The 24,308-nt window shown below is 43.2% G+C and overlaps 1 protein-coding gene across 2 annotated transcripts in view; it reads right to left on the reverse strand.

Annotated features, from left to right (window-relative positions):
- si (sucrase-isomaltase) overlaps positions 1-24,044 on the reverse strand; it is a 280,056-nt gene extending 256,012 nt beyond the window's left edge. The window contains exon 1 of one of the 2 annotated variants that reach the window (XM_078209033.1): positions 23,851-24,044. The gene's annotated coding sequence lies outside the window, so the exon portion shown is untranslated. The remainder of the gene's footprint in view (positions 1-23,850) is intronic. The other variant, XM_078209034.1, reaches the window with a different exon arrangement.
- Positions 24,045-24,308: the final 264 nt, after the last annotated feature.

Consider the following 24,308-nt stretch of genomic DNA (forward strand, 5'->3'; position numbering starts at 1 on the left):
ATAACATTATGATAATTGTGATTGCAACTTTAAACGTAAGGTAGATGGAAAGGCTCCCGTGCTGGAATCTGCCTGATAGCAAACCGAGTGGCTTAGTGGTTAGAGATCAAAAAGATTCAAGATTGTTTTATTGAGAGGGAGGTGCAAGGCCTTACACTTGAAGATAATGACCGCAATTTCTAAGCATTAATACTTAGATACAAAACAAATTTGTTTCCTGTTGCCATGGGAACAGCATAGAGGATGCATTTTGAGATCCATGTACAGGCTTCCCTATAAACCAGGAGTACCACAGACAGCAGTTATAGGTTTGTCTTGAGTGCTCTGCAGCCATCTGAGAAGTAGAGAGAACAAATATAAAAGCAGCCAGGCCTGCAGCTTAAGTAGAGAAAACGTTGACTTGATTGCTCACCATTCAGAACACGGGTAGGAGTTCACATTCAAACTGAAGACGGTTATCATGAGGAGTTAAGGGAGGCTAGCAAATGTTTCTGGCTGGAGCTAGAGGAAAAATCTACAACCCTCACAGTGATAGAAAAGTCTAGGGTTAGGAGTTCCTGGCTGGGAAAGTGAAAAGGAAGCAACTCATTTGAAGCTGTGTGATGAGTACAAAGGAGCTCCTTAAGTGTTTAAAGTATATTTTGCCGACAAAACAAAACAGCCTTTAGCAAAGAATGTTTTTATTTATTTGGTCCTGTGAACCTATTATAATGTGAAACCTTGACATATGAGCTGTTAACTGGAAGTTTGAATACCTCCTTCAAAGTTATCTATCTCTATGGAGATTGTAATATTATTCTCATTGGACCCCTTCGTTATCTATTATTGCGGGTCAACCTTGAGCCCATGTTCGCCATCCACAGGAATGGCAGTGAGGGCTCAAGATTCAACGAAACCCTAATTTCCGCTGCATCTTGCTAGTGATGTAAGCATGTTCATGCCCATAACAGGTGTGAACCTGATTTAAATGCATTTAAGTATAATTAACATGCCCCCTCAATGTATATTGAGTCCGTACCATATATTCAAACCACGCCAACGTGATGTCACGTTGGTGTAGTTTACAACAGGTTCTCCCAGATATGAACATGTCATAGGGATCCCCCCTAGGGAAGTAAAGGTGAGTATAGGCCCAGGGGAAGAGGGACAGAGCCAGGCCATGTCCCTTGGCACAGGTTGGCACTTCCAGGTTGGCACTATGCCTATGCCACCCTGTGCCAAGGGCAGTGCCAGGGATTGACCCCAGAGGGAGCCTCATGGGGGAGGGGGGGATTCATTTGTATGTGATTGAGGCTGGGAAGGGATGTGGGTGCTGGGAATGCCAGTGATGGCTGTGTGGGTGGGTAGGGGGTTTCGGGGTGGGAGGGGGTTGGTTGGGGGAAGGGGTCCAATGTTCAGGGGGAAGCGGGGATGTGAATGCCTGTTCCAATTGGTGGGGGGTGAATTTCAGCTCTGATAGGGACTGGGAGGAGGGGAGTGGGGAGGCAGGGGAGCTCCGAAGACCTCTGTGGTGGGGAGAGGTTTATTCATGTTCTGATCGGGGTGCCCTTTAAACATGGCGCTCAGATCACAGTGTGGCCTGGCTATCCTGGAGTGTTTTGTCCCCACCCCCGTGAATGATGCCGCGAAATACTTTGTGACAGAGTGTGTTAGCATGGCCAATGCACCTAACCAGCACATTTTGTGGATAAGATCTGTGGTAAGATCTGGCGAGAAAATCGTCTCATTTCTCTAGAAGCCGTTTTTCACTGCAGAACCAGCACTGCAAAATTCTGGTAAGATTTTGCCCATGTTTTTTTTTGTCATCTGCAAACTCACTGATCATATCTAATCACTTCTAAATCAGTAATGTACATTACAAACAGCAAGGGACCCAGCACCCATCCCTGCAAAACAGCACGAGACACAGGTCGTTTCTTGCTAGTTTACTATCATATTCCATTTTATTCCTCCTCATTAACTTTAGTGATATTTTGCTGGTCTCCAAAACTCTCTCATTCTTCAGGTTTACAATTCTCCTTAAATTTAATTTGATACCATCCATACCCTCTTTAGTTTGGTATGGATAGATCACTTTTTTGCCTAAGTAAAGAGACTAGGTGATTAAAATAAAACTGGAACTTAAATGATAGGCATCAGGCAAAGCTAAAGCAAAGTACTCCAAATGCTGGAGTATCTGAAATAAAAACAGAAAAAGCTGGAAATACTGGGTAGTTTGTGAGCAGCTGTGGTGAGAGAAACAGGGTTTCGAGTCAATGGCCTATCATCACAACTGAGAAAAAATTTGAGATATAAAATTTTTAAAGAAGATAAATGGATGAGGATGAAGGGAAGAAGGAAAGGAAATGTGAAAGCCAGGCAAATATGAGAAAGTACAAGTTAAAACTTTCAAAAAATCCTGAAAAATCTCAGAAGTGTATTGATGAGGTAGAAGAAGAGATCAGGACAGCAAAAATGAGAAAGTGGTAGCAGATAGCACAGAAAGAAATGAACTGATAATATGAAGAGAAATATAACAGTTAAGGGAGGGTAATATCAGTCACGATTGAAGGATAGTTTTATATTCGGGAGGTTGAAGAAATGGCAACAGTATTATTAAAAGGTGCTAAGCTTTAAATTTCACAAATGTTTGCAGAAGTGGTTATTTGAGGAAGCTGCGAAAAAAAACTTTATGATAAGTGTCAAAAGGTAATCGTTTGCAAAAGTAATCAGTGATTAATGGCCAACATCTCATCTGCTGCAAAATATGGAAGTTCCAGACAGATTTAATCCTGATTTAATCCAAATCAAAAACAGATTTATTATTGCTAAATCATAGAGATAATGACATAAAAGGGCAAATAGTACTGTCTGATGCAATTTAATTGGTAAAGAAGGAAGCGAGTGTCACAGCGGTTTCAAACATTGGACGGAATTTTACGAGATTTTTTCCAAGTGTCCAGCTTGTGTGAAAACGGGAGAGTCGCTGATCCGTTTCTCGGGCCAGTTTTCACACCCAATCATATGCACTCAGTCTTTGAAAATATGGGCTAGACCACTTCTGGCTGCTAGAGGCAGTGGGCGGGGCCTAATTCACCAGACAGCCTGCAGCTCAGATCGGAGCCACAAACTGCACAAGCGCAAGGAAAGCAAAAACAAAAGCTCTGCTGACAGAACACCCCCCCCCCCCCCGGCCAGATACAGCCTCTCCCTCCCCCCCACAGACATCGGAGACCTTCCCCCCAACATTACTGACCCTCTTCCCGCCAGTAGGATGCCATCCCAGAGGAAGGGATGGAAACGCAGCCTGTAATGGCAGCACGTGTTAGTGCCAGGGCAAGGGCCAGGAGAACCGGGAAGCAGCACCGAAAGAAACTGAATGACCTCATCCAGTCAGCAAGGGTGAGTGTTTAACCTCATCCAGCAGCTTCCCCTAAATGACCCCAGATCCCCCCACCCCCAACACCCTGCATGCTTCCAGTCCTTGACCCCCAAGCATCTCCCTTCTCCCACCCAAGAGTATCACAACACTTGCCCTCTGAGGGCCACCCCCTGATACCCTGCAGAACTTGTGCCATCACATTTTACATGGCTCCTTTTGTCCCCACAGGAGAAGAATACCCATAATCACCAGAAGAGTGTGAAGACAGTGGGATCCCCTTTGAGGAGCGGGGACTGGAGCTTGCGGGAAAGGAGGGGATGTGGACCCTTAGCGACATCACGGTCGGGCTGGAGAATAGATGTGAGCACCTGCCAATCATAGAAGATAGGAACAGGAAGAGGCTATTTGGCCCTTCAAGCCTGCTCTGCCATTCATTCTGATCATGGTCAATCTTCCAACTCAATAGCCTAATCCTGCTTTCTCCCCATGACCTTTGCTCCCATTCGCCCCAAATGCTATATCTAGCCATCTCTTGAATACATTCAATGTTTTGGCTTCAACTACTTCCTGTGGTAATGAATTCCACAAGCTCACCACACCTTGGGTGAAGAAATGTCTCCTCACCTCCGTCCTAAATGGTCTACCCTGAATCCTCAGACTGTGACCCCTGGTTCTGGACTCCCCCACAATCAGGAACATCCTCCCTGCAATTACCCTGTCTAGTCCTGTTAGAATTTTATAAGTCTCTATGAGATCCCCCCCTCATTCATCCGAACTCCAGCGAAAACAATCCTAACCGAGTCAATCTCTCCTCATACATCAGTCCCGCCATCCTCGGAATCAGCCGGGTAAACCTTTGCTGCATTCCCTCTAAAGCAGAAAAGGAGACCAAAACTGCACACAATACTCTAGGTGTGGCCTCACCAAGGCCCCATATAATTGCAACAATACATCCCTGCTTCTGTACTTGAAACCTCTCGCAATGAAGGCCAACATGCCATGTGCCTTCTTTACTGCCTGCTGCACCTGCATGTTTACCTTCAGCGGCTGGTGCACAAGAACACCAGGTCCTACTGCACACTCACCTCTCCCAAGTTACAGCCATTCAGGTAGTAATCTGCCTTCTTGTTTTTGCTTCCAAAGTGAATAACCTCACATTTATCAAAGTGAATAATCTCACAAAAGGGACTTGGGAGTCGTTGTTCAAGACTCTCTTAAGGTTAATATGCAGGTTCAGTCGGCAGTTAGGAAGGCAAATGCAATGTTAACATTCATGTTGAAAGGGCTAGAATACAAGAGCAGGGATGTGTCTCTGAGGCTGTATAAGGCTCTGGTCAGACCCCATTTGGAGTATTGTGAGCAGGTTTGGGCCCCATATCTAAGGAAGAATGTGCTGGCCTTGGAAAGGGTCCAGAACAGATTCACAAGAATGATCCCTGGAATGAAGAGCTTGTCGTATGAGCAACGGTTGAGGACTCTAGGTCTGTACGCGCTGGAGTTTAGAAGGATGGGGAGGATTTTATTGAAACTTACAAGATACTGCGAGGCCTGGATGGAGTAGACATGGAGAGGATGTTTCCACTAGTAGGAAAAACCGGAACCAGAGGGCACAACCTCAGGCTAAGGGGACGATCCTTTAAAACAGAGATGAGGAGGAATTTCTTCAGCCAGAGAGTGGTGAATCTGTGGAACTCTTTGCCACAGCGGGCTGTGAAGACTGGGTCATTGAGTATCTTTAAGGCAGAGATGGATAGGTTCTTGATTAATAAGAGGATCAGGGATTATGGGGAAAAGGCAGGAGAATGGGGATGAGAAAAAAAAATCAGCCATGATTGAATGGTGGAGCAGACTCGATGGGCCGAGTGGCCTAATTCTGCTCCTATGTCTTATCGGCTTGTGGTCTATGGTCTTATCCAAATTATACTGCATTTGCCATTGATTTGCCCACTCACCCAACCCGTCCAAATCATGCTGAAGAATCTCTGCATCCTTGGATCAGTTCACCCTCCCACCCAACTTGGTATCACCTGCAAACCTTGAGATGTTACATTTTGTTCCCTCATCCAAATCATTAATATTTATTGTAAATAACTGGTGTTCCAGCACCGATCAATGTGGCACCCCACTAGTTACTGCCTGCCAACTTGAAAAGGACCCATTAATTCCTACTCTTTGTTTCCTCTCTGCCAACCAGTTTTCTATCCATCTCAATACACTTCCCCCAATCCCATGCGTTTTAATTTTGCACGATAATATCTTATGCGAGACTTTGTCAAACACTTTCTGAAAGTCCAGATATACCACATCAACTGGCTCCCCCTTGTCAACTCTACTAGTTACATTTTCAAAGAATTCTAACAGATTCATCAAGCATGATTTCCTCCTTCATAAATCCATGCTGACTCTGTCTGATCCTGCTACTGCTTTCTAAATTCTCCACTATCAAGTCCTAGATAATGGATTTGAGAATTTTCCCCGCTACCGATGTTAGGCTTATTGGTCTATAATTTCCTGTTTTCTCTCTACCTCCCTTTTTGAATATTGGAGTGATATTCGCTACCCTCCAATCTGCAGGGACTGTTCCAGAGTCTATGGAATCCTGGAAGATGACCACTAATACATCCATTATTTCTAGAGCCACTTCCTTAAATACTCTGGGATGTAGATTATCAGGCCCTGCCAATTTATCTTCTTTCAATCCCATCAATTTTCCCAGCACCAGCTTATTGAAACTTAAACGAGATTCCTGAATTTTAAACAGAAAAAAAGAGAAATACTTACCAATAGTTACCCACTCAGCTCCAAATTCCCAATACCCTCACTTTGGCTGAAATCTCACTCTGGCTGCCATCTCTCTCCCGCTGGCATGCACAAGCTCACTGGATCCTTCACTTGTTGCTGAAATCTCAATTAAGTTGCATGCAGCCCAGATTCCTCTCCCTACCTTGCACTTAACCTTGTGTCCTGCGTTGCAGGAAGGGACCCCAATGTGCATGGGCCATCTGGCATTCCAGCCCCCACTGCTGCTCCCACACATCCTGCCCCTGACAGCTCGAAAGACTCCTCGGAGGAAGCAGATGAAGGGACTTCCAAGGCCGGCACGAGTTTTGTGTCAGCTTCCACCTCACAACTCACCATCCCAAAGCTTCTCACATCAGTGGGTCAAGTTAGTGGCAAGGCATGTGGGTCACTCTCTGGTGCTCACCACACATCTGCTGATGTACATCGGGTGGAACAGGGAATGTCTGAGGCCTCTGGCATGCGGGAGCTTGCTGGAGGTGAGGATTCAGCTGGCCCCAGGCTACATGCTGGGCCTCTGTGATCACTTCTCCCTCAGCTGCTGGAGATGCAGCAACAGAGCCAGGGAATTCAGGAGTGGCTGACAGCAACGCTGGACCAACTGCGAGGCTGTTGGGAGGAATCCCAAAGCTTTCAGATGGGCCAGCTATTGCCTGTCTTGCGTGAATCCCAGGCCAACACTGCAAGGGTGGCAGGTTCCAAACGATGGCCAAGTCACAGCAGGCCATGGCTGAGGGCCTCAACAGGTTTCTCAAGATTCTGCAGCTCATGGATGAGAGGCTCAAGAACCTGCAGGAGATCCAACAGGACAGTGTCGAGACACAGTGGGCAATGGCAGCAACCTTTGAGAACATGGCGCACTCACAGTCAGCCGTGCATTAGGGGCTGCAGAGTGTGGCCCAATCTCAGAAGGCACTTGCTGCTGCCATTGACAGGTGGCCCCCGACTTAATGGGCCATCGCAGAGGGCTCGACCACCATGTGAAGAATGCAGGTGGTTCTCCAGGACTGGCAGGGCCAGGTGATGCTGGAGCTTCTGGAGCTCACTGCAGAAGCACCACCATCCCCCAGGGAATGACCCAGGGAGGAGGAAGGGCTCGAGCCCATGCTGGGGTCTTCCACCCTGGAGGCTGCGGCTGTGGCTACACCTTCTGACTCCCCGCCTTCCTGACACCGGGGCATCTCAGGGGCAGTGGGATGCAGGGTGTCACGGGTACGTCCCTAGGACCCAGAGAAAGTGCTAAGACCCGAGGTCAGCTCTCTGACCCAAGTCCATGCTGAGAGTCCAAGGTTGGACCCCTTGAGTAACAACAGTTCCCCCCCCCCTCCCCCCACCCCACCCGCACACTCGCAGCCCCCTGAACCAAAAGGCAACATGGCTGCCATGAAGCAACCCCTCTAAGCAGCACGGAGCAGTTTGAAAGCAGAGACTTACCTCCTCCCTCACCCTTTCTGCTCAAATGCCTGAATCTGACTTTTATAGATGAGGTGTTTTTCTGACCGATCTTGTTACAGCGAATGAGGTGGTTAAGGCAGGTGAGCTGGGACGATTGGGAGTGAAGCTCACTAATTACATTGTGATGAATGCACAAAAATGCAAATTGACGTTTTGCCTGTTTTGGGCGGGCTCCCGATTGTGCCAAAAAAATTTCTTAGGTAAAATAGGAATGGATGCGAAAATGGGCACCATTCACACTCGTCACATCACGTTCGATTTTAGGACATTTTCTCGCCACAAAACAGACGTGATAAGGTTGTAAAATTCTACCCATTGTCTTTTCGGTTTCCTGACCTCAGACACTAATCTATTTAAAAGACAAAGAGGAATTGCAGCAATTAACTTGGAACATGGAATGAGATTTGTTCTGGTATATGTTCGGCAGGATTTACATTATGGTTCTTTGATGTACTTAAATTTTTTGTTAAGTAAACTCATCATGGACTGAAGACACCTTGGAAATTTAAACTTGAGGGAAATGGTATATTTTATTTCACTTATATTGCTCTCATTTGTAATGATACCTTTTTTCCTCTTGGCTGCTGTTTCTTTGAATCTAAAAGTTTCTTCTGTCGCCTGAATCTGAATAGAATCAATTTGCTTCATATTTCTGTGACGTACATCAAATGTGTACTCCATTTGATCTACTGTTTTAAAGCATTTGGCCATGAATGAAGAATGTCATAGCTCTAATTTGACTTTGTATTGCAGCTTTTCATCAAACTCCTTCAGCAAAATCTGGCCTGCTCCTTCCGTTTGAACTTTTATGCCGTCTCTGATGAGCTTTACTTCATTGTCAATGTTTTTAGTTTGAGGATCAAGCTTCCTTTTAAGATCTGTGTTTCAAATTCATCTCACACTTCAGATCATAGGAAGAAAAATGGAAGAGCTAGCTGCTGTTGGAGGACATGCATTGTGCTCCTGAACTATCTGCCTCATTGCCAAAATAGGATACTTAGATAAACCACAGCTAACAGCTAATTTTCCAATACTGTAATAACTTGAGTACAAGTCTAAATTATTTACCAATAATATTCAATTATACACGCTTGAATACTTCCAAAGCTAATAATTTCTTCATTAGAAATAACCCTCCCGACAACTATGAAGAAAATAGTTATTGACTAATCTGTAGTTTGAAATAAGCACAATCATAGTTTTACCACACTAGAGTACTCATTACTGAATGCTCGGATCTTGAAAAGATGAATTCTTGATAAGAGCTAGTTGCTGGTACTGTGAGTTCATAATACTGCACTATAATTAGATTTGACAACATGCTTATATGGGAAAGAAGAAAATTGAATTATATTTCAAAATGTATCTACTTCCTGCCATTTCCAAATACCACGCTGCACCTTAAATTTCAACATGTCAATTTTGGCCCGTTTTACATGCACTCGATATAATTACATTGAATGTGAGCTGAAGGTTAATCCCATCACTAACTGAAAGTGTTAATCTATGAGTAATTTTTGTTTATCATACATTTTATTGATAAATCTTCTTTTCTGCACTGTTTTCTTCATGGTAATATCTGTCTGTTTTGGAGTCTGAAGGGAGTTTCACATTCAATTCTTGTCATTTGGGAGAATTTTGTCATGTTAACTATAGTTCTATACTTGTGGACTGCTGCGATCAACTCCTTTGTTCTAATTTGCAACAAAACAACGTGAATTTGGATTGCATCTTTAATGTAGAAAAATAAAAGTTCCAAGACCCCTCATGAATTGTGAAATGGAAGAGAATCTCGAGAGCTAGTCGCATTAGTTACTATTCATTCCAGCCCAGTAGTGATGGCCTGAGGCATATGTCGAGTTACGATCAGCTGGAGAACAGACTGAATGGCCCCAATTAACTTCTGGAAGTCCTGGGAAATGGTTTGAGGAAAAAGTTGTACCTGTCATTCCAGATGCTGTAACTGTGTTTCAGGCATCCTTTTAGTGCAGATCTCTCCAGATCAATCACATGCTCTGTGGCCTAGAAGTTTCCTTTATTGTGTTACAGATAGATATAAAGACCTCTCCCAAATTACCCACACATGGGGCTGAATTTAATTCTGCAATTTGTCTCAGAAACCCAGAAACAGGTGCCGTAATCAATCTGAATGGATGTGGCCAATTGACCATGATCCCATGACAACTGGCTAATTAACATGATGGAGGCAGGGGCCCATCTTATCATGTGACCAGGCTGGGACAATAAAGTGTTGATTTTGGTGTCACCTGACAGAGAGGCAGCTGCTGACACATTTGTAAAAGGCTAACAAACATAGATGCACAATCACTTGTCTGAGCGACCATGGTAAAGGCTTATTGACTCAGCTGCAAGACCCCCCACTTCCACTGGCTCAAAACAAAAGGCAGCAAAAAACCTTCCTGTGGGAATGCACATGTTGGTCCCATGTGCTAGATTTGCTTCCCTGCTGCTTTTCCTCCAGGTTGCATGGGAAAGGAGCTAAGTATTCTTCCCTAGGGATGTATGATATCTTCCGTAGGAAGTCCGGATGGAGATAACATGAGAAGTCAACAGTTACTGGGTCCAGCAAAACTGATTGCTGCAATGCTGCAGACAGGTCAATGTTCTGCTCTGCTCTGCCAAGGCAACTCTTTTGAGTTAAACCAAATAAACTGATTATACAAACAGGAGCAAAATAAAAGTGGCAATCCCTTAAAGGCAACTGCCTGAAGCAAAAACAAATCACAAATGAAACAAGTTTTTCTGACGGAGTGGCAGCAACCACAATCGGCAACTCCTCAGTTTCTCAGTGAAGACCCACAAGACTTAACCTTGTAGTTCCTCATTGAAGGGCCACATGCTCCTACTCCTCAGCTCATGTGGAAGACACTCCTATTACGGTACCAGATCAGAAACCCCAAGATGTGTTTTGAAGCCAGACTAGATTTTCTATTCTGGCGTTAATGTGAGGGTAAGATGTTTCACTCTAGGCACAATTTTACTGACAAACCAGGGAGCTTTTATCAAAACAAATTTTATTTAATAACACAGTTTAACCATAACAAATTAATTAAGTTAACATTTAACAATTGAACAATACATGAACATGGCAAGACACTCCTTAACTGCTAGCTATCACTATGAGTTCAACTTCAAGCAATATTCCCCTTATAGACTTAAACCCCCTCTTTAAAATTACTTAACAAACACAAGCATACTTGTTGTTACTTATATTATCAGATTTTGGAGCTTTCAGAAAGCCTTTAGAGAAGGAGGGAGACAGAGAGATACTGTTTTCCTTGGGCAACAACTGCTTGTATTTTAAAATGAAACTGAAACAGTATTTCTTACTTGCAAGTTTAGCTCCTCCCATTAATTACATGATTCTGTATACCTAGTCTGAAATCCTAGGAGAACCTAAACAAACAAGAAGTCCATTAACTCTACAAAGAAACACATTCCTAGCTAAAATCAATTATTAGCCTGCATTCTTAGCATCTGCTGCATATTTACCAGACAAACTGACACTTGTAAAAAAACACTGCCTCTTAAAGCAACCCCACCTTGAACATAAAATATTTCAAAGTAGCACAGTATCATCATGTGCCACACTGAGACAATGACCTCCTGTCCCCTTTCCTCAAATGATCCAAATCATAATGAAGGTAGCTCTGATATGGATGATTTCCATTTGTGAACTTGAGACATCGCCTAGGTTTGATTTTGATTTGATTTATTATTGTCACATGTATTAACATACATGTGACAATAATGTATTTTTTAAGCGCGCAAATTATAAAAGGTAGGCTGCAGTATACAGCGGGAGCGGGCAGTGGAGTGTGTGGGAAGCAGAGTGTGAGCTATAAGGGCTTTGGCTCACAGGACTTAGGCAGAAAGGGCGAGCAGGGGTGAGTTTAATTCATTTTTGCTGTTTCTACCTGGTACTGGCAAGGTATCTAGAGGGGATGGGTGTGCAGGCAGTGCTGTGTTCCTCTTGCAGTATGTTTGAGATGAGGGACGACGTCAGTGTCCCTGCTGAATACACCTGTGGGAAGTGCACCCATCTGCAGCTCCTCCAAAACCATGTTAGGGAACTGGAGCTGGAGTTGGATGAACTTAGGATCATTAGGGACACAGAGGTGGCCATAGACAGAAGCTTTCGGGATACAGTTACTCCGAGGAATGAAAATAGATGGGTGACGGTGAGAGGGGCTGGGAGGAAGCAGTCAGTACAGGGATCCCCTGTGGTCGTTCCCCTTAGCAACAAGTATTCCGCTTTGGATACGGTTGAGGGGGACGACATACCAGTGGTGAGCCGCAGTGAGAGGATCTCCAGCACTGTGTCCGTCTCTGTGGCTCGGGAGGGTAAGGGGGAGAGTGGGAGGGCAATAGTTATTGGGGCCTTGTTAGTTAGAGGGATAGATAGGAGGTTCTGTGGCAGCAAAAGAGACTTGAGGATGGTATGTTGCCTACCAGATGCCAGGGTCCGTGACGTCTCGGACCGTGTCTTCCGGATTCATAAGGGGGAGGGGAAACAGTCACAAGTCGTGGTAAACATTGGTACCAACGACATAGGTAAGAGAAGGGACGGGGATTTAAAACAGGAATTTCGGTAACTAGGCTGGAAGCTGAGAGCCAAGACAAAACATGTGGTCATCTCTGGTACATTACCGGTGCCACGTGATAGCGAGTTGAGGAACAGGGAGAGAGTGCACTTAAACATGTGGTTGCAGGGATGGTGTAGGAGGGAGGGTTTCAGATACATGGATAATTGGAACACATTCTGGGGAAGGTGGGACCTGTACAAACAGGACGGGGTGCACCTGAACCAGAGGGGCACCAATATCCTGGGAGGGAAATTTGATACGGCTCTTCAGGGGGGTTTAAACTAATTTGTCAGGGGAGTGAGAAAAGGAGTTGTAGTCCAGAAGTCAGTGTTGAGGGTGGTGAGGTATTGGGGAAGGTATCAAGGTCAAGGGTGGGTACCGGTAGACAGGAAGGTGGGTTGAAGTGTGTCTACTTCAATGCAAGGAGCATCCGGAACAAGGGAGATGAACTTGGGGCGTGGATTGGTACTTGGGACTACGATGTTGTGGCCATTACGGAGACATGGGTAGAACAAGGACAGGAATGGTTGTTGGACGTTCCGGGGTATAGATGTTTCAGTCAGTGTAGGGAAGTTGGTAAAAGAGGTGGAGGAGTAACATTGTTAATCAAGGATAGTTTAACGGCTGCGGAAAGGCACTTTGAGGGGGATCTGCACACTGAGGTAATATGGGCTGAAGTTAGAAATAGGAAAGGAGCGGTCACGTTGTTAGGAGTTTACTATAGGCCCCCAAATAGTAATAGAGATGTGGAGGAAGAAATTGCTAAGCAGATTATGGATATGTGTGGGGGTCACAGAGTAGTTGTCATGGGGGACTTTAACTTTCCAAATATTGATTGGAACCTTTGTAGGTCAAATAGTTTGGATGGGGCAGTTTTTGTGCCGTGTGTGCAGGAGGGTTTCCTGACACAATATGTGGATAGGCCAACAAGAGGTGAGGCCACATTGGATTTGGTACTGGGAAATGAACCAGGCCAAGTGTTAGATTTGTTGTGGGAGAGCACTTTGGAGATAGTGACCACAATTCGGTGTCTTTTGTTATTGCAATGGAGAGGGATAGGGCCGTACGGCAGGGCAAGGTTTACAATTGGGGGAGAGGTAATTATGATGCGATTAGGCAAGAATTAGGGGGCATAAGATGGGAACAGAAACTGTCAGGGAAAGGCACTAATGAAAAGTGGAACTTTTTCAAGGAACAAATACTGGGTGTCCTTGATAGGTATGTCCCTGTCAGGCAGGGAGGAAATGGCCGAGTGAGGGAACCATGGTTCACAAAAGAGGTGGAATGTCTTGTGAAAAGGAAGAGGGAAGCTTATGTAGGGATGAGAAAACAAGGTTCAGATGGCTCGATTGAGGGTTACAAGTTAGCAAGGAATGAGCTGAAAAAGGGGCTTAGGAGAGCTAGTGGGGGACATGAGAAGTCCTTGGCGGGTCGGATCAAGGAAAACCCCAAGGCTTTTTACTCTTATGTGAGGAATAAAAGAATGACCGGGGTGAGGTTAGGGCCGGTCAAGGACAGTAGTGGGAACTTGTGTATGGAGTCAGTAGAGATAGGCGAGGTAATGAATGAATACTTTTTTTCAGTGTTCACCAAGGAGAGGGGCCATATTTTTGAGGAAGAGAAGGTGTTACAAGCTAATAAGCTGGAGAAAATAGATGTTCGGAGGGAGGATGTCCTGCAGTTTTGAATAAACTGAAGGTCGATAAATCCCCTGGGCCTGATGAAATATACCCTAGGATTCTTTGGGAGGCAAGGGATGACATTGCAGAGCCTTTGGCTTTGATCTTTGGGTCCTCACTGTCCACGGGGATGGTGCCAGAGGACTGGAGAGTGGCGAATGTTGTTCCTCTGTTTAAGAAAGGGAATAGAAATGACCCTGGTAATTATAGACCGGTTAGTCTAACTTCGCTGGTTGGTAAATTGATGGAAAAGGTCCTTAGGGATGGGATTTACGACCATTTAGAAAGATGCGGATTAATCCGGGATAGTCAGCACGGATTCGTGAAGGGCAAGTCGTGCCTCACAAATTTGATTGAATTTTTTGAGGAGGTAACTAAGTGTGTTGATGAAGGTAGGGCAGTTGATGTCATATACATGGATTTTAGTAAGGCGTTTGATAAGGTCCCCCATGGTCGGCTTATGATGAAAGTAAGGAGGTGTGGGATAGAGGGAAAGTTGGCCGATTGGATAGGTAACTGGCTGTCTGATCGAAGACAGAGGGTGGTGGTGGATGGAAAATTTTCGGACTGGAGGCAGGTTGCTAGCGGAGTGCCACAGGGATCAGTGCTTGGTCCTCTGCTCTTTGTGATTTTTATTAATGACTTAGAGGAGGGGGCTGAAGGGTGGATCAGTAAATTTGCTGATGACACCAAGATTGGTGGAGTAGTGGATGAGGTGGAGGGCTGTTGTAGGCTGCAAAGAGACATAGATAGGATGCAAAGCTGGGCTGAAAAATGGCAAATGGAGTTTAACCCTGATAAATGTGAGGTGATTCATTTTGGTTGGTCTAATTTAAATGTGGATTACAGGGTCAAAGGTAGGGTTCTGAAGACTATGGAGGAACAGAGAGATCTTGGGGTCCATATCCACAGATCTCTAAAGGTTGCCACTCAAGTGGATAGAGCTGTGAAGAAGGCCTATAGTGTGTTAGCTTTTATTAACAGGGGGTTGGAGTTTAAGAGCCGTGGGGTTATGCTGCAACTGTACAGGACCTTGGTGAGACCACATTTGGAATATTGTGTGCAGTTCTGGTCACCTCACTATAAGAAGGATGTGGAAGCATTGGAGAGAGTGCAGAGGAGATTTACCAGAATGCTGCCTGGTTTGGAGGGTAGGTCTTATGAGGAAAGGTTGAGGGAGCTAGGGCTGTTCTCTCTGGAGCGGAGGAGGCTGAGGGGAGACTTAATAGAGGTTTATAAAATGATGAAGGGGATAGATAGAGTGAACGTTCAAAGACTAGTTCCTCGGGTGGATGGAGCTATTACAAGGGGGCATAACTATAGGGTTCATGGTGGGAGATATAGGAAGGATATCAGAGGTAGGTTCTTTACGCAGAGAGTAGTTGGGATGTGGAATGGACTGCCTGCAGTGATAGTGGAGTCAGACACTTTAGGAACATTTAAGCGGTTATTGGATAGGCACATGGAGCACACCAGGATGATAGGGAGTGGGATAGCTTGATCTTGGTTTCAGATAAAGTTCGGACAACATCGTGGGCTGAAGGGCCTGTTCTGTGCTGTACTGTTCTATGTTCTATGTTCTATACTGCGAAAAGTATTGTTTCTTGCGCTCTATACAGACAAAACATACTGTTCATAGAGAAGGAAATGAGAGAGTGCAGAATGTAGTGTTACAGTCATAGCTAGGATGGAGAGAAAGATCAACTTAATGCAAGGTAAGTCCATTCAAAAGTCTGACAGCAGCAGGGAAGAAGCTGTTCTTGAGTCGGTAGGTACGTGACCACAGACTTTTGTATCTTTTTCCCGAAGGAAGAAGGTGAAAGAGAGAATGTCTGGGGTGCGTGGGATCCTTGATTATGTTGGCTGTTTTGCCGAGGCAGCAAAAAGGGTAGACAGAGTCAATAGATGGGAGGCTGGATTGCGTGATGGATTGGGCTACATTCACAACCCTTTTGTCGTTCCTTGCGATCTTGGGCAGAGCAGGAGCCATATCAAGCTGTGATACAACCAGAAAGAATACTTTCTATGGTGCATCTGTAAAAGTTGGTGAGAGTCGCAGCTGACATGCCAAATTTCCTTAGTCTTCTGAGAAAGTAGAGGCGTTGGTGGGCTTTCTTAACTATAGTGTCAGCATGGGGGGACCAGGACAGGTTGTTGATGATCTGGATACCTAAAAACTTGAAGCTCTCGACCCTTTCTACTTCATCACCATTGATGTAGACAGGGGCATGTTCTCCTTTACGCTTCCTGAAGTCAATGACAATCTCTTTTGTTTTGTTGACATTGAGGGAGAGATTATTGTTGCCGCACCAATTCATCAGATTCTCCATCTCATTCCTGTACTCTGTTTCGTCATTGTTTGAGATCCAACCCACTACGGTGGTGTCATCAGCAAACTTGAAAATCAAATTGGAGGGGAATTTGGCTGCACAGTAATAGGTGTTTAAGGAGTATAGAAGGAGGCTGAGAACACAGCATTGTGGGGCACCGGTGTTGAGGATGATCGTGGAGGAGGTGTTGTTGTCTATCCTTACTGATTGTGGTCTGTGAGTTAGGAAGTTCAGGATCCAGTCACAGAGGGAGGTGCCGAGGCCCAGGCCACGGAGTTTGGAGATGAATTTCATGGGAATAATAGTGTTGAAGGCTGAGCTGTAGTCAATAAATAGGATTCTGACATAGGTGTTCTTGTTATCTAGGTGTTCCAGGGTTGAATTCAGGGCAGGGGAAATGGCATCTGCTGTGGACCTGTTGCAGCAGTAGGCAACCTGTAGTGGATCCAGGTAGTCTGGGAGGCTGGAATTTATTCGAGCCATGACTAACCTTTCGAAGCACTTCATAATGATGGATGTCAGAGCACCGATAGTCATTAAGGCACGCTGCTTGGATTTCTTAGGTACCGGGATGATGGTCATCTTCTTAAAGCAGATAGGGGCCTCAGATTGTTGTAAATAGAGGTTGAAGATGTCTGTGAATACCTCCGCCAGCTGATCTGCACAGGATCTGAGTGCATGTCTGGGTATCCCATCCGGGCCAATTGCTTTCCGTGGGTTGACCTTCAAGAAAGCTGTTCTAACATCTGCAATGATGACCCCAGATATAGGTTCATCCAGGGCTTCAGGTGACTCCAGTTTTAAGTCGTCAGGTATTTGACAATCTGTTTCCATGTGTGCTTCTCACTAAATTTAAAAGGCGCCATTAATTTGTAGACTAATTGAAATGATTATCTGCACACTGAGCACAATTGGCTTTACACATCATTGTAGCAACAATGAGGTTTTGATGGTTTTCTACTATTAGCATAATGCGGACCCCAACATAGTACCATTGGATTTCTGTCCCAACACATCCTATCACAAGTCTATTGCCACCCCACCTGCTTCACATGCCACTTGAGAGAGCCATATTAACCTCTGCCCATGATTACAATTTGCACTGTGCCTTCACTTGAGAATAATGCTCCTATTCCAGTTTTATTTCTTGGAAACTGGGCCTGAAATCAGATTCCTAGGTTGCTCCTATTCATTTCTGTTCAATCCCATCATCCATTGAAATGCTCTCTAACTGACTAATTATATCCTCCTGAGCAAGTGTTTCTGGATTGATGCCCAAATAAGAAAGATGTTTGATGAAGTTGGTAAAGGTGTCAAATTAGATGTGCCAGGCTGAACTTCTGAACATTCAGCATCCACCCAGCAGGGAAACAAATGAAAACTTATTTTATGGAGATTGAATTTTATATGTCACTATTAAGATATCACAGTTCATAATGTATCTGCGATAAATTTGTGCCAGGAGACTAATTATTCAGTGCATCGTAGATTGCCTCTGTCATTAGTAACCTCTTCCTGACATCTCACACCATGACTACCCCATCTCCCACTGCTGTTTTCGTGTGTCTCTCCTTTGGAGTTGAAACACTTCCTCCTTGTGAATACTTATTGGTCTCCCTTTGCCAGTTCTTCCCCGAGGCAGTTTGCTGTTGGCAGTGTGTAACCTTTTCATTTGCAAGGAGACACATCAAAACAGAAATGATTGACACAAACAATTAATTTTATCCAGATGTCTGCATTTAGACCATCATATTACTACTTTCAACTGCAGGCTTCATGAATCATCTCTCCTTTGATCAGGTACTGAGAGATGGCACAATGTTGTGGTAGTTGTGTGCAGCTGCTGACATTTGCTGTACATATTATAGTGTTCATCATTCTATTGTTCTTTCAGGATGTGCATGGGGACTATGGCCTTCACATATCATTGTCGAACTTACAAGCTCATTAAGGTACTTTGTGACTATCCAGTAGTAAATGAGATGGCGGAGATATCCATGACTGTCTCAGCTATCTCGCTCTCCAAAACACCTGGCCACTACTCCATGACTCAGTCTCCAAGGGACGGTGTTTCCTTGACCTAAGTTTTGATTGTAAATTATCCACTGATGCTGCTCTTCCTGCTCTTGTCCCTTGAGGCTACATCTTTTTCAAATGATCTTTGTTGACTCACCTTATTGTGATGTTTCAGGGATTTAACCTCTTCTATAGCAAAGAGCAAAAGAATAGGTAGCTATACCGTGGATTACTTAACCAACAAGTCAGAGTTTATTGAGGTAGGTGTTGCTTCATCAAAGTCTAAGATGGAAAAGAGATAGAAACCTTTGAATGCCTCTGGTGACATTACAGTACCCCATGTGATTAATCGCACTGAGATGCACTTACAATACATAACATCCCTCCCCCTTTACTTCAGTAGTACAACAACAAACTTTTAAACATTAATGATTGCTCACTGTGAACATCAATTACATTACCAAGTATTATTACCTACACAGGTACAATTAATACAAGTCTTTTTTGGTGGATGTCAATTTCGTTTTGGTAAGATGAGACGTTCTGGAGTCTGATATTTGGCATCCTTGATAGCCTATCCCACACAAATATCAGGTACTTCATCTTGTGAAGTTGCTTTGCTGTCAGCTTCTAGAGAGGTTGGTTGTTGTACTGGAATAGAATCTGAACTTGGTTCTATAGTCATCCTTGGTTCTGAGATTTCACAACTTGGGTGTCTGTCTTTCTGATACTGTCTCCGCTAATTCACTTTTTGAAGCGAGGATTGGATCTGTGTGCATCTGCCATATTATTCTGCCTTAAAGTTGCACTGTATAAGAAATCTGCCCTGTCTTAGTTAGAATGTTTGCAGGTAACTACTTTTCATTTTAGCAAGAGTTTCTTGCTAAAACTCTTCTTCCTCATTTAAAACTCTTCAGTTTCGATATTTGTGACCTCATCAGATATTTTGTAGGCCCCTTTTGTGGTACATTTTCTTGCATTTGCACACCTTCAGGGTTTGTGAAGTCTGTCGTGACCAACACACCTTCATTATGTGACCCTTCTTGCTCCAGCTTTTACATTTTCTCTGTTCCAATGTTCATGTATCTGGGCACACAAATGGCATGCCTGCATTTTAGGAGGTTTCTTCCTGTCAGTTCCCATCTTACGTATTTTGGCTCCAGCTCCAATTTGAGAAACATCTTTTGCAGCCAATTCCATGGACACCATGATCTTGACAGTAAGTTGTCGTGTTAAAGTGCTTTCAGTGAGCAATCAGCTTTGAATTCCTTCAAGCCAATGTCCACAAACAAGCCTGTCTCAGTGTGTCTTCGAGGGTCAAACCAAACTCTCAATTCTTTGCTAGCCTTCTTAATATTGCTATGAATTGTGATATATTTTTGCCCTCGTCTTACTCCATCTATGGAATTTGAATTTCTCAGCAATTATTAGTGATTTGTGTGAAAAGTGACTTCTGAGAATCTGGGTCAGTTCCTCCCAGGATTTTCCCCCAGGCTCTTTGGGATGAACAAGGCTTTGTGACACCGTGAGGGTTTTACATCCTACTATGCTAAGGAAAGTGATTACCTTAAGCTCATCTGGTATCCTGTTTGCTCCAAGATAACATTGAAATCTCTCTTCATAAGCATTCCATGTTTTCACTTTTCCTTTAAACACTTCCATGGCACAGTCTTTGCCTGACATTGCAGTACTAATTCTTAGGTAGTACTTCTTTAACTTTTTCTCCCCTCTTTCTTTTCCTTTTCCAATTTTAATTTATTTTATCTCTTTTGCTGTTTCTTTAAATTATTTCTTGGCTGGACTGTGAATTTAAGAGAAAAAGAAATTCCGAATCTTTTCCTTTCGATTTATTTTCATAGCAAATACCAATTTGCCTTTAAACCAGAAGATTTTAACTTAAATTCTGATTTATCTTTGCTATTGTTGCATTTTGTTGCAGAAGCAGGTTTTTTTCTCTCTCTCTCACTGAGACACCAATCCCCGTCGCTGTCACATGTGGTGGTGCAGTCAGAAAGACTCCAATTTCAGTAAGCAAAGTCATTGGTTTTAGTCCTACTGCCTTATTTATATTATTTGCTCATTTTCTGGAGGATTTTGAACCCACTGATTTTTTTTTAAATTCAGCAATACTGCCACTATATTCACCAAATACTACTTTTCCTGCGCTCTCATTCTCTGAGCTTCCTCAAGATTGTATTGATTAATAAAAAAATGGAACAGTATACAGTGCTTTTTTTCAACTTAACAGTTAATGTTCACCTGCAGCAAATGTAAAAAAAAAGCCCTGTTCCCACAGCTAAATTTACCACTCTTTAGATCGGTGGTCCCCTGAAAATCAATTCTTGACCAGAAGTCCAAGTGAATTATTTCTTCTGACTATTTTCTCATCACCAGTTTTGTTTAAAACTGATCTTTGCCGACAGCCTTGCTAGAAGACGAACCATTAAAAAGTTTATTTATTAGTCACAAGTAAGGCTTACATTAACACAGCAATGAAGTTACTGCGAAATTCCCCTAGTCGCCACACTCCGGCGCCTGTTCGACTCAATGCATTGAACCAGCATGTCTTTCAGAATATGGGAGGAAACGGGTGCACCCAGAGGAAACTCCCGCGGACACGGGGAGAACGTGCAAACTCCACCAGACAGTGACCCAAGCCGGGAATCAAACCCAGGTCCCTGGCACTGTGAAGCAGCAGTGCTAACCACTGTGCCACCGTGCCACCCTCATCACCAGCTTTGTTCCTGTTATGTTTTGGGGCTTTACCCTCTTCTACAGCAAAGAGCAAAATAATGGATTGCACTATGGATTACTTAACCAATAATTCAGGGTTTATTGAGATAGGTGTTGCTTCACAGTCTAAGATGGAAGAGAGATGGAACCCCACGAAAGCCTCTGGTGATGTTACAGCACATCATGAAACTAATCACACTGAGATGCATTTACAATGCATAACACTGATATACATGTCCTTTTGCATGCTGCATCACCTCAGCCTTTCCCTCTCCCAATGGGAGAGGGAAAGGCTGTTAGGAGATAGTTTGTTAGGAGCAGTGACACAATTATAAACCCATCCACTTTACATAAATAATGTGGACTATTCCAAGATAATTTATTGCGTGGTCATGTGAATGGTGGAACTCCTTGCTATTACTTTTCTGTCATATTAATGAAAATCCAGTCCATGCGAACTGTACAAATAGAATCATCATTTATACCTGTAACATCACTACAAATAGCATCCTTAGGCCATAATATGTTTTTGGAATATTCTTTTGGACCAGAATTTACAATGGTCAAAACAGTCTGCTAGCATGGGGTTCGTGCACCTGACTTTCAGTCAAATAGTCACAGGTTCAAAGGTTAGCAGTTCCAGGCCCCTGCTGAACTATCCCTGATTTGGACTGTATCGGCTTTCAAACACACGTAGCATTATATGACAGGTCATAGTAAATTTCTATCTTATTTTTTTCTTTATTTCATTCATGTGAAGTGGGAAAAATATACAGATGGGTACACATAAGATGGTTGCCTGGCACACGAACAGTCACCTGAGAAAGAGACATTAAACAGGCACTGACTTTCAGTACAGACAGCCACCTGAGATTAAAACATAAAGGACAGACAGCTATTCAAAGTTAAACATGCAGGAATCAAATCCTACAGGAAGCCAGCCAGGGCTTAAGGATAAGGACAATATGGGTAGATAATGAGATTAGCTACAGGTAGGATCGGGAATACATAACTGCAGGAAAACCAATTACTGTAAATTACGATATGAATAGGCCGAAACTAAAAACCATTGATAGCCACTGACATAGGAAAAGTATCCATTCATAAGACAATGCGATGTTAACCTGTTCATGTCTGTATCTGTCTGTATTTGTCTATAACGATGTGTTAATGATCGATCACCTACTTGATTACAACGATGTGATAATGGCTAGATGTCCGGTCCATCTATTGTGTAAAGGGTATAAAGATGGACTGCTCCTATTGTCTCATTGAGAGAAGGTTTGCTGCTTGTTAGTGCCTTTTCTCCACAAAGCTTCATTAAAGTAAAACTGTATTCTTGAAACCTTCAAGCCTGACTCAGTGGTACTTTTCCCACAACACATGGGATGTGAGTTTTGCTAGGCCAGCACTTATTGCCAATCCCTGAGGGCATGTAACAGTCAATCACATTGCTCAGTACCTGGAGTCATATTCGTGCCAGACCAGGTAAGGACATTAGTGAACCAAATGGATTTTTGAGACATCTGAAAATAGGTTTAATTTCAGATTTTTATTGAATTCAAATTTCACCATCTACCATGTTGGGATTCGAATCTGGCTCCACAGAGTATTATCCTGGGTCTCTGGATTACAAGTGCAGTGACAATACCAGTATGCCACTGCCTCAGTTAACATGGTTGATCAACTGATATGGTTATTGCATATTTCCCTTGGAAAATGATACCTTATGGTAACAATTCTTATAAAATATCTATGGACAAATTGAATTTCTATTCCATCTTTTTGAAATGATTCCATTTGCCTGGGATTCAAAACGCATAACAGTTTGTGTTAATCTCTTGTTACATCTTTTCCATGAGACAAATTTATCTGTATACTTACTAACTACAACACACCTACCCCACCTCCCTGTCCCACACTAAAAACCATGCCAATAAATTATTATGTTTTCACTTCAACACTGAGCACCTAGGACTATATTTGGGCATACAATGCATGAAATTTCCTCAAATAGATTCTTGCAATACTACAGAGTTATTTTAGCTTGTGCACAGAGAAATGGTCACACAGATGTTTTCTTTAAATGATTAAATAATAATACAATAGTTTATTTTTTTAAATGACAAGGTATTTTCAAACATTAATTATTACTCCCATGAGTTGGATGAGCTCATAACTTTGTAAATAGAGATGATGCTTTCCTATTTCAAATGTAGAGTTTTTAAACAGATCTAAAAACTATTTGAAAATGGACAGATCAGAAGCTGACAATATATTGTCCATGAATGGGACATCGTTCTCCTTCCAATGTTCAGCAACTATCACAGAATGACCTTTATTATTTAATTACTTCTTTCCCATCAAATTTGAGACTCTGCCTTTGATAACAGAACATGCACTCTCTGCCAAGGTACATGCAGCCTGCTTCCTGTCACTGAGAAAGGGACCAGATAATTTATGATATTCTGCTCGCTGTTTGATTTCATCATGGTTGCTATATATAACACAGGAATACAACCTTACCCTATTATACTGAGGCAGATGAGTTTGGTAAGTTGCTTTACTGAGTGCAACCTCCCTCCATTAACACACAGTTAAAGCAGAACTTACACTTTGCTCTTATTTTAATCAATGTTAATGCTGATGTGAGCTCAATGCACTGTTCAAATGACAAGGCATAAAATCTCAGGTTACAGCACTAATAGCAGCACAGTTAGACTAATGTAATTACTGTAAATGTTTCCAAAACAAAATAGCATCATACATGAGGAAAGTCAAACAAAATGTCTTATCTTTGTTCTATTATGCTCTAAATGCACGAGTGCAAATCAGTCAATACTGGGAATTCGTTACACATTTTCTCTTACTTTGCATTTCTGCTCTCTTGACTTCTACTTCCTCCCTTTCCCCTTTTTTTGTTCTTCTCTCTCTTCAATTCTGTTTACTGCACTTCCTGGAGTATCTTTATTTTTTCACTCCTTGTTACGCCTCTTCATTTCAATGTTGTTGGTTTCTGTCTCGCGTTCTCATTCCCTTCTGTTTCTGATCTTTGGCTCCAACTGACACCCACCAAACAACACGCCCATATTTAGGATGTGCCAAGAATATGTGGGTCAGTATCTGCAGTGGTTCAGATTTCAGTCCAAATAGTTTGGAGAGGTTAGTCATGGCCTTTGACATGTGAAGAATAACCATGTTGCAAGTTATCCGGAATGAATACAACATACTACATATATTTGTGATCCTGACTGCATCGAGGATCATGTTAAAATTCCCTGGGAGCACTGCCTAAACATAAAATTCAAGAAAATTCCTACAGCCATAA

Source organism: Mustelus asterias, chromosome 3 (assembly GCF_964213995.1).
Source record: "Mustelus asterias chromosome 3, sMusAst1.hap1.1, whole genome shotgun sequence".
Classification (NCBI taxonomy): domain Eukaryota; kingdom Metazoa; phylum Chordata; class Chondrichthyes; order Carcharhiniformes; family Triakidae; genus Mustelus; species Mustelus asterias.